Source organism: Camelus dromedarius, chromosome 30 (assembly GCF_036321535.1).
Source record: "Camelus dromedarius isolate mCamDro1 chromosome 30, mCamDro1.pat, whole genome shotgun sequence".
NCBI classification, from domain to species: Eukaryota; Metazoa; Chordata; class Mammalia; order Artiodactyla; family Camelidae; genus Camelus; species Camelus dromedarius.
In genome coordinates this window covers 653,092-661,730 of record NC_087465.1, presented here as the reverse complement: position 1 = coordinate 661,730, position 8,639 = coordinate 653,092, and positions in this window count along the sequence as shown.

Here is an 8,639-nt window from a genome sequence, read left to right as displayed (position 1 = left end):
TGAACCACTGGATCTGACAGGATCTGACCGGCAGGCGGGTGCTGAGTAAACAGGGGAGAAGCTGTGCGCATCAGTGAAAGGCTGCGACAGCTCATCTGGCCCAACAGGGGCAGGTTTCCAGGGAAACTGACTGCTCGGCAGTGATGAGGGGCGCCAGGTCCCCACTCTCCTCCGCACCCTCCCAGGGCCGTCCGTCCAGGTGCGAGCTGCCGGCCGGACTGTGCAAAGGCCTGCACGCTGCGCCGGGGCGGAGGCGGACAGGAGGATGCACACCGTCCTCTGGCCGGTGTCCCGGGGAGGCCGGCTCCTCCCTCTGGCTCAGGTTACGGGTCCACATCTGCAAGACGGTGCGGGGAGAGAGCCTCTCTGGGCGTGCAGCCCTCAGAACACAGGTGCGGGGGTACCGGCAGCCTCACGGCCCAGGACTTTCCGCCAACAATGAACCTGGCGTGGGAAGCCAAGACCTGGCTGCACCGCCAGCTCAGGAACTAACTCAGCTATCGTGCTCGGAGCCGTTTCTGAGCCTGCGTGCAAGGGAGCCCAATGCAACTAAACCGAGTCCAGTCTGCACCACAGAGGGGGCCCCTGAGATTCTTCCGGCCCAGGGAGGGGCCGTGTCACAGGAAATACATGGGGGGCATCCACTTTCTGTCCCTCCTTGGGGACTGGACAACAGCGAAGGAAGGAGGGTGGGCATTCACCCACCTGCCAGGGAAACCCCAGGCCTGGCAGGTGGGTCGGCTGGGGCCTCAGAGCCAAGACCCGAGCTGGGGAGGGTTAGGGTCCGGGATCCTGCACCCGGGATCCGCAGCCCCCACGGCTGGGACATCTTCCCTGGGGCAGGACTGTCCCTGCAGCCGGAGCCGTCTAATTTAAGCCCGTGTTTTGCAACTGGTCTATATTTGAGTAGTTGATTTCACATGACCCTTGAGGACAGGAAGCAAATGCTATGATTTTAAAGAACTGTTTGGCCATCAACCCATGAAGAGTAAACAGCCCTAAGATTTTTTAAGTCCAGGGAAAAACACTCAGAAATGTGATGTTAAAAGGGTTATGTCCCTTGGCCCTGTGGCCTGCCAGCCTTCGCTGTGGAGGACGGAGGAGAGGAGTAAAGACTTCAAGCTGCCTGAGTGAGCAAATAATAAAAAAAACCCACAGACTCTCTTCTCAAGAGAAAGGTGACATGACGAGGAAGCACCTCACTGCCCACTGGGACACACTCTCCCTTGGAGGAAAGCAGAAAACACTTCGCAAACAGTCAGATCGGAAGCTAATATAGTCACTGTGCTGAACGTGAGAAAAAATTAAAGTAACGGAGCAAATGGTAGTTCTTTCCCATGAAAACACTGCCACCACCTAACCGGGCGGAGCTGGGGCGCAGGGGTGCTGTGGGGGCTGCTCCCCCCGGGGGGGCCTCTGCGTCAGGAAGGACCCCATCTGGCACCCGAGACAGCCGGACCCCGAGTGACAGCGGCCCCACAGGACTGTCTCGAGTGAAGGCTGCCCATTTCTAGACACCCTGACTCCAAACCCACGTTACACCAGCTCTGTCTGCACTGGAGCCAAACGAGAAACTGAGGCAATGACCCGGCCCCGCTCCGGCCCACGGAAACCCACCTGAGGCGCCGGGGAGCGTCCCCACCATCCAGTCCACAAACCACTCTTCCAGCCCCACGGCCACTCACCCAGAGAGAGACGCGGAGGCCCCTTCGGCCCTCCCGCCCAACGTGCTGACTGGCGTGGCCGCATCTAGGGTGGCCTGGAGGAGGAGATGTGGACCTGCCAGCCCCTGAGACACACAGGGGACCTGGGGGCCACCTCCTTCTGATCTGGGGGGGCGAGGTTACCCCTGAGACACAGGATTTGAATCTAAACCCTAAATGCCCCGGCCCTGCCTTTCCAAACCCATCTTGTCTTGATAGTGGGCGCTGGAACATTTGCACGGACTCTGAGCTGCACGGAGAAGACCCGCTGACCCCACGCACAACATGTCACAACCTGGCCGTCACAGTCCAGCCTCTGCAAGATGAGCTGATTGATATGAGCCCCGGGAAGGACGCGTCTCCCTGCCCGAGAGGCTGGGACGGACTCACTGGAAGCGGCCGCGCTCTGTAACCAGCTCTGGGCATCGCTCCTCCAGTGACAGTGGGGACACTCTCCAAGGAGCTGGGTGCAGAAAGAAAGGGCCGGAAGACAAGCCTCTCAGACAAAGGGCGCTGGAACCCGAGCCCCCAGCCTCCACCATCCTCCATCACACCCAAAGTTTGCCTCCAAAGCTGAATGGTTGAGGGGGGGAAGGAGGGAAAGTAACCCCTGGTCCAGGTACGTTCATACCTCCTCCTCAGTCAGAAGGCAGCCCGTTGGAGGTCAGAGGTCGGAGGTCGGAGGTGGAAGACATGGACCCAGGAGCCCAGCACTGAAGTCATTCCGAGTTCTGAAAATGAGCCTCGTCTGGGTTTCAGCAGAAAACCCGTGAAGGGGTCTCGACATACATGCATGTCGTGCATTTCTGTCCTTTGTCGAAGAAGAAACAGTCTGGGATCCGTGCGGTTGGCCAAGGCGGGGCTCTGGGGACCCGGGAGTGTGGAGGTGGCAGCAGTGGGGGGCACCCGGGACGCCCTGTGGGAACCCCACGGGGGAGGGGCCCAGGCGGGCAGTGCTGTGTCCTGCTGGTGGCACAGGAACGTCCCCAGCCTGAGTGGACAGTTGGCTGTCGTTCTTGAAAAACCGTCTTGCTTGTTGCTGGGGACAGTGCTTGGGTGGTGAGGCCAGTGTGGGTCTGAGCCCTGCACCCTGAGGGCCACCAGCTTGGGGACGTCAGCTTCAGCGCCTCTTTCCAGAAGCTGCCCCCACGTCGGGCAGGGGCGAGAGGCATCACTGGGACACGTGTCCCGTGCTCAGTGTCTCCTACAGCTCCGTCCTCCCCCCTCCCAGAACAGCCTCAGAAGCAGCCTGGGCCTCACTGACTGTTGTCCCTCCCCCAGAACAAGAGAGCCGTCCAAAGTCACTGCTCCTGAGCATCTGAGACGCTGTGCGTCTTCCTGGTATGCTGGTGAGTGACAGTGCAACAGAGGGCCACACAGGGGGCCCGGACGGGGAGGAGGTCAAGGTCGACCCAGATCTGGTTCCGAAAGCCGCCCTCCCCTGCCTGGACTCGGACGCCCAAAGCATTCGCCAGCTTTAACCAGAAAAGCGGCAGCCTCCCAGTGTGGCGTTACCCCTTCCCACAATGTTGTGATGTCACTTTCCTCGCACAGAGTCACCAGAACTCTAAGTCCCCTGCGTCACGGCCCAGGACACGCCCCTGGAAGGACAGCTGTCCACCCAGAGAGCATCACTCAGGTTGTCCATGGGCCTTGATGCACATGCTGTGCAAACCCAGGGCCCGGTGGGGGGAATCGCAGACACCCAAAGGGCACCGGCTGCCCACAGTCACCCTCCTGGGGTCTCTGGGATGTGAATGAAAGCACGTCTCTGGTGTCCTTCACCGCAGTTGACAGCAAGCATAGCAGAGAGAGAGTTATGAGGCCACTGGCCGAGAGGCAGGCTTTCCGTTTTGCACACGGGAACACTCAGCTGTCAGACTCACTATGACGTCAGGATCAGAATGAAGTAATAAACCACAGGAGACAAAGAGGAAGACGCTGGGCAAGATGTGTGGGCGGGGCTGGGAGCGGCGGATCGTGACTGAATGAGTCTGCTTGGCCCAGGGGTCACGCTGCTCCCTTTCCCAAGTGTGCATCGACAAGCCAGCTGCCAAGTGCATAAAAGTGATCATTTTGTGGCCAAAAAAATCCCTCTGAAACTGAACTTGCTAACACTTTGTGGACAAGCATTCGAATTCTGACTTCAGGCTTAAGTACAGAAAATCTTACTGCAAAAACATAAAGACAGTAGACAACTGGGTTTTTTGGTTACCTAACTGTTTAACTGTTTAGGTTACTTACCTGACTCCAACTTGTAAACCATCCATCGGAATGTAATAAAAATCGCGGGCTACGTGAGGAGAAGTGTAGTGCTTTACGCGAGGCTCCCGGTCGCACTGCCAGGGCTTCAGCTGCAGATTTCCTTCTCCTTCGGTGGTTTCTTTAGTGGAAGTGTTAGCGCCGTTCGATAGGAAGGCTCTGCTGCACAGTAATCGCATTTTATGAAAAAGGAGTCGGTGGGTCGGTGACGTGGACGGATTCCAGTGACTCCTGATCCTCGGTGTGTGTGCGCACTTGTGACGTTTCCTGCACAGAAAGGCCTGTCTCGGGGGAGGCGTGAGCCGTATCCGATACCTCAACCTGTTACAGCTGTGAGCGGGAGGACCCACGACCTGCCCACCTTCAGGGTGCGCCCTGCGTCCTCTTCGACACGGCCCAGCACACCCCGCTGCGCTTTGACTTCTTCAGTGACCAGATGCTCTGGCCTTGCCTTGTACACTTCCTGCCCCAGACCTGGAATCAGCCAATCCCCTAAGAATCTCTGGTCTCTTTTATTGGGGAATAATATTTAGAAATCACAGACAGAATGCTAGGGGTTCTAAATGTAATATTTTTAAATGAAAAAAAGACTTTAATTTTACGTGGGATATTCCGTTTCTGAAATCACGCAGCTAAGTAAGAGCGGCGTTCCAGGAGACGGCAGGGAAACGCGGACAGGCCCCCTCCGCCTCACCAAAGCCAGCAGGCGCAGTCACTCAGCCTCCCCTGGGCTGCCTCCCAGCCCCAGGCGGAGAGAGCGTTTCCTCCGGCAGGACGGCAGGACGGCAGGACGGCGGCTCACACGGAGCCAGGAGGTCATGCAGCAGGTGCCACGTCCCCTGAATTTAAGGGGGGGGGGAGGTAGCCGAGCAGTAGAGCGCATGCCTAGTATGGACGAGGTCCTGGGTTCAAGCCCCAGTCCCTCCACTTTAAAAAATTTAAAAAGAAATAAAAGGCCCGGGATTGCCCACACTGAGTGTGGGACGGCTTCTGCTCAGCAGTTCTAAGAGAAGAAAATGGGAAGAGACAAAATATTTGAAGAAGTATCTGAAATTTTTCCAAATTTGATGAAAACTATAAACATACAGGTTCAAGAAGCACAACAAAACCTAAGCAAGAAAAGCAAGAAACTGAACCAAGGACGCTGTCGGCAAGGCGCTGAGAACCAGCGATAAAGGGGAAATCTTTAAACACCCAGAAAGGGAAAAAGGCGTACTACGCAGAGGACCAAGGAGAAGCCCGGAAGCAGGACCCTGACAACGCGAGCCTGCGGCAGAGGAGCAGCACGCTTAACACAGCGACACAGACGGAAACCGGCCGGCGGAGAACTCTGTTCAGGGGAGGGGAGGGCGATCTTTCAAAACACAGGCTGAACGATGAGTTTTAAGACCTACAGGAGCTGAGCCAGCCCGCGTGACGGGAGACGTCAAAGGCAGCTCCTGAGGCCCTGGCTCATCAAGGGGACACGCAGCCCCAGACGCTCACAGACCTCGTGGAAGACCCTCAACCTAACACACACGGGACAGAGCCAGCGGGGCCGCAAGGTGATTAGTGAGAGAACATGTTAGAAATTGGACTTTATCAACATTAAAAACGTTTTCTCTGCAAAATACGTTGTCAGGAGAATAAAAGTCAAGCCTCACACAGCGTGTGCCTTCGAGGGGACGGGACGGGAAGGCCCGCAGCCCCCGTCCAGTCATGAGAAAGGCGTCTGACAAACCCAAGAAGAGGGACACGCTGCAAGGCACCCGGCCGGCCCTCCCCAGACTGTCGGCGCCACCAAAACAAGGGCCGTCTGAGGACGTCACAGACCCAGGGGCACAAAGGGGCAGGGGGGACCATGCGGGACGGGTGCTCTCACCGGAGGGCCTCGGGCAGAAGCTGAGGGACCTCAACGAAGCCTGGATCCAGAGTCGGTGCTGTGACAGTGTGAATGGGGGGCTGGGTGCAGAGCAGACAGGATTATGTCCGGCTTTTTCTGTGAATTTAAAGCTGAATTTTTCTAAAATAAAACATTTACGAAAAGAATAATTACTTTTTAAAAACCAACGTTTGGCATGTTATTTATTTATTGTCAATATCAACCACTTTGTATTTATTATTATTACTCAATATTGATTTATTATCCTCATTCTTAATTAATAATGGTGAATTGAATAATGTTATTAAGCATTTATTTGTTCTGCTGTCAGCGGGTGATGTTCATTTTATCTGTGGTTGTATCTCTGCATCTCACCTAGTACCCAGTGAGCGGTGCCTTCTCAAGGAAAAGGAGGGAGGGAGGGAAGGAGACGGGACGGGGGAGGGAGGGGGAGGGAGGGGAGGGCAGGACCTGGGGGTGGAGCTGCGGTCTGGGGCCTGGGACAGGGACATCTCCTCCTGGCTCCGCATCTGTGGCAGCTGACGTGGGCAGAGGGAGACGGCAGGTGAGGAGGGGAAGGAGCAGGTGTCCACACTCTCATCGGCCTAAGTCCTCCTGGATGGGGGTCTAGAGCCCGCTGCACCGTGGGCACCAGTGCGGGGCTGCTTACATCTGTGCTCCTGAAGGTGAAGTCAAGCTGACGACCCCCAGTTCCCTGGTCACTTCAAGTGTCTGCAGCTGTGTGACCTGTGGCCCGCACGCGGGACAGCGCGGGCGCACAACCAGACCCTCTCAGAGAAGTCAGAGGTCCCTGTCCCTCGAGGTCAGAGTGACAAGGCTGCCCACTCGTGCGGCTCGGCCGGGCCAGACCGCCCTTCTCTGTTCAAAGGTCAGCTTGTGCACCTGAACCCCCTTTTGCTTCTTCTCCCCTGAGCACATCTGAGGGCCCCCAAGTGCAACAAGCCTTTAGAAACGTGAGGGGGGTGAAGGTGAAGGAACAGGCTGGCGGGGACGGAAGCAGGGCCTCGGCTGGGGCAGACTCTGCAGGAGCAACGGGAGCGGCCAGGCCTTGGGGGTCAGCGGCCCGGGGCAGGGCTCTCGGCACAGACAGGAGCCCCCTCCAGCGGGAGGAGGTGACAGCCTGTGAGCCCAGAAGGATTCCGCGCCCTCGCCGCGGACAGAGTAAGAGGCTGTCAGCACCCGAGAGCCGCCTGGAGACGCTGGGCGCTGGAACCCCCGCGGCCTCAGGCCCGTCTGCGGATGCCCCCGGCCCGCACTGCTGCGCAGTTAAGTGCCACCCCTCCTCATCCACGAGGAAGGAAAGCAGCACGTCTGAGGACCCGGAAGAGGAGGGAGAGATTCCTGACGAGAGAAAGAGGAGATGCCGTAACTCCAGGATTCAGTGCTCAGTTGTGCATCATTTTGCACCCCGTTTCCCTAGAATTCGTACTAAACATGACTTTGAGATGTAAGGTTTTTGGGGGCGAGGGTCACGAGCACACAGTTGCCATCGCAGCGTCGGGAGATGGGTGTCGCCAAAGAGGAGCTTCCTGGAAAAGGTTTCGTTTATAAAAACACGGAGCCGTTACAGGGTCGTACATTTTGATGCAACGATTTCACGGCCAAGAATCCATTCTGGGTCAGTAAAGAAAACAGAGGTGTGAATGCATCGCTTGTTTAAGTGAAAAATATCAGAATCAGAGAGGGTTTGCAGAACGAAGTGTAAACCGCACACCTGCGACATGGCGGGCACGGTGCAGCGTCCAGACCCCAGCCCGGAGCTGACACCGTCCAGCGCTTGGGCTGCACCCCTCGTGTGCGTCCGCACCAGGCGCCTCCACGGCCACCGCCCCCGCATGGGGACACAGGACGTGGGGCGCAGACTCTGCCTCCCCGCCACCCACCCCACCCACGAATGGTGCCCAGGGACGCGGGACACTTGGCCAGGGTTGTGCAGGAAGCATGACTCCCGGTCCGTACTCAGCACACACACTCATTCACGCTCTGTCACAGGCAGACGTGAGACAGCCACGGATGAAGCGTGTGTGTGACCAGAGTAAACGCCCCAGGGGTGAACACGGTCCAAACTCTCAAAGTCGTGACGTGAACTGGAACTCATTTTCATGCTTCGCTTCCTAAACTTGCAATAGTCTGTGTCGCTTTTACAATCAAAACAACAAGCACAAAATTGGTACAAGAAGAGGAAAGGATGCTGACCCCTCATTTAATACTGGCTTTTGGACCCAAATCTCTTTGCATGTTAAAGAATTTTAAACCTTAAAGCAGAATTCAAACATTGGTCGTTTCATTATTCGCTGGATGCTTTGATTTCAGTGGGGCTTCTTACCCGTGCGTGTCTCGAAAGCCCTTCTGACCCTCTCGCCTTGCTGGAGGACACTGTTTCCTGTCTTTGGATGCGTTTTAGAAGCAGGTAAGGAGGCCACAAGTTACTTCAAAACGGAGAATTTGCTGCTGGGATCCCTGGACATCTACCTCTTTCTGATCAAAGGAGGTTTACAGACTCGCTTGTTCCAGGACAGCTTTCTGGCTGGTCTTCCAAAATTCCCAAGCATTTTTCCCATTTAGTAATTTGGCTCCAACCCTCAGCTCTTTAAGAAGCTGCTTTGTTCCTGCAAACATATTTTGGAACGTGCAAACAGTCCAGATGATAAAATTTTGCTGATAACTTGAGTCACTAAAAGACTTTTATAATCATCACGTAATCAATTCTCCATCAAATGCTTCCTGGGGCAGCCTTCGCACCTGAGCTGGCTGTGCGCCAGCCCTCAGCAAGGCCGCCTCTGGCCCCTCCC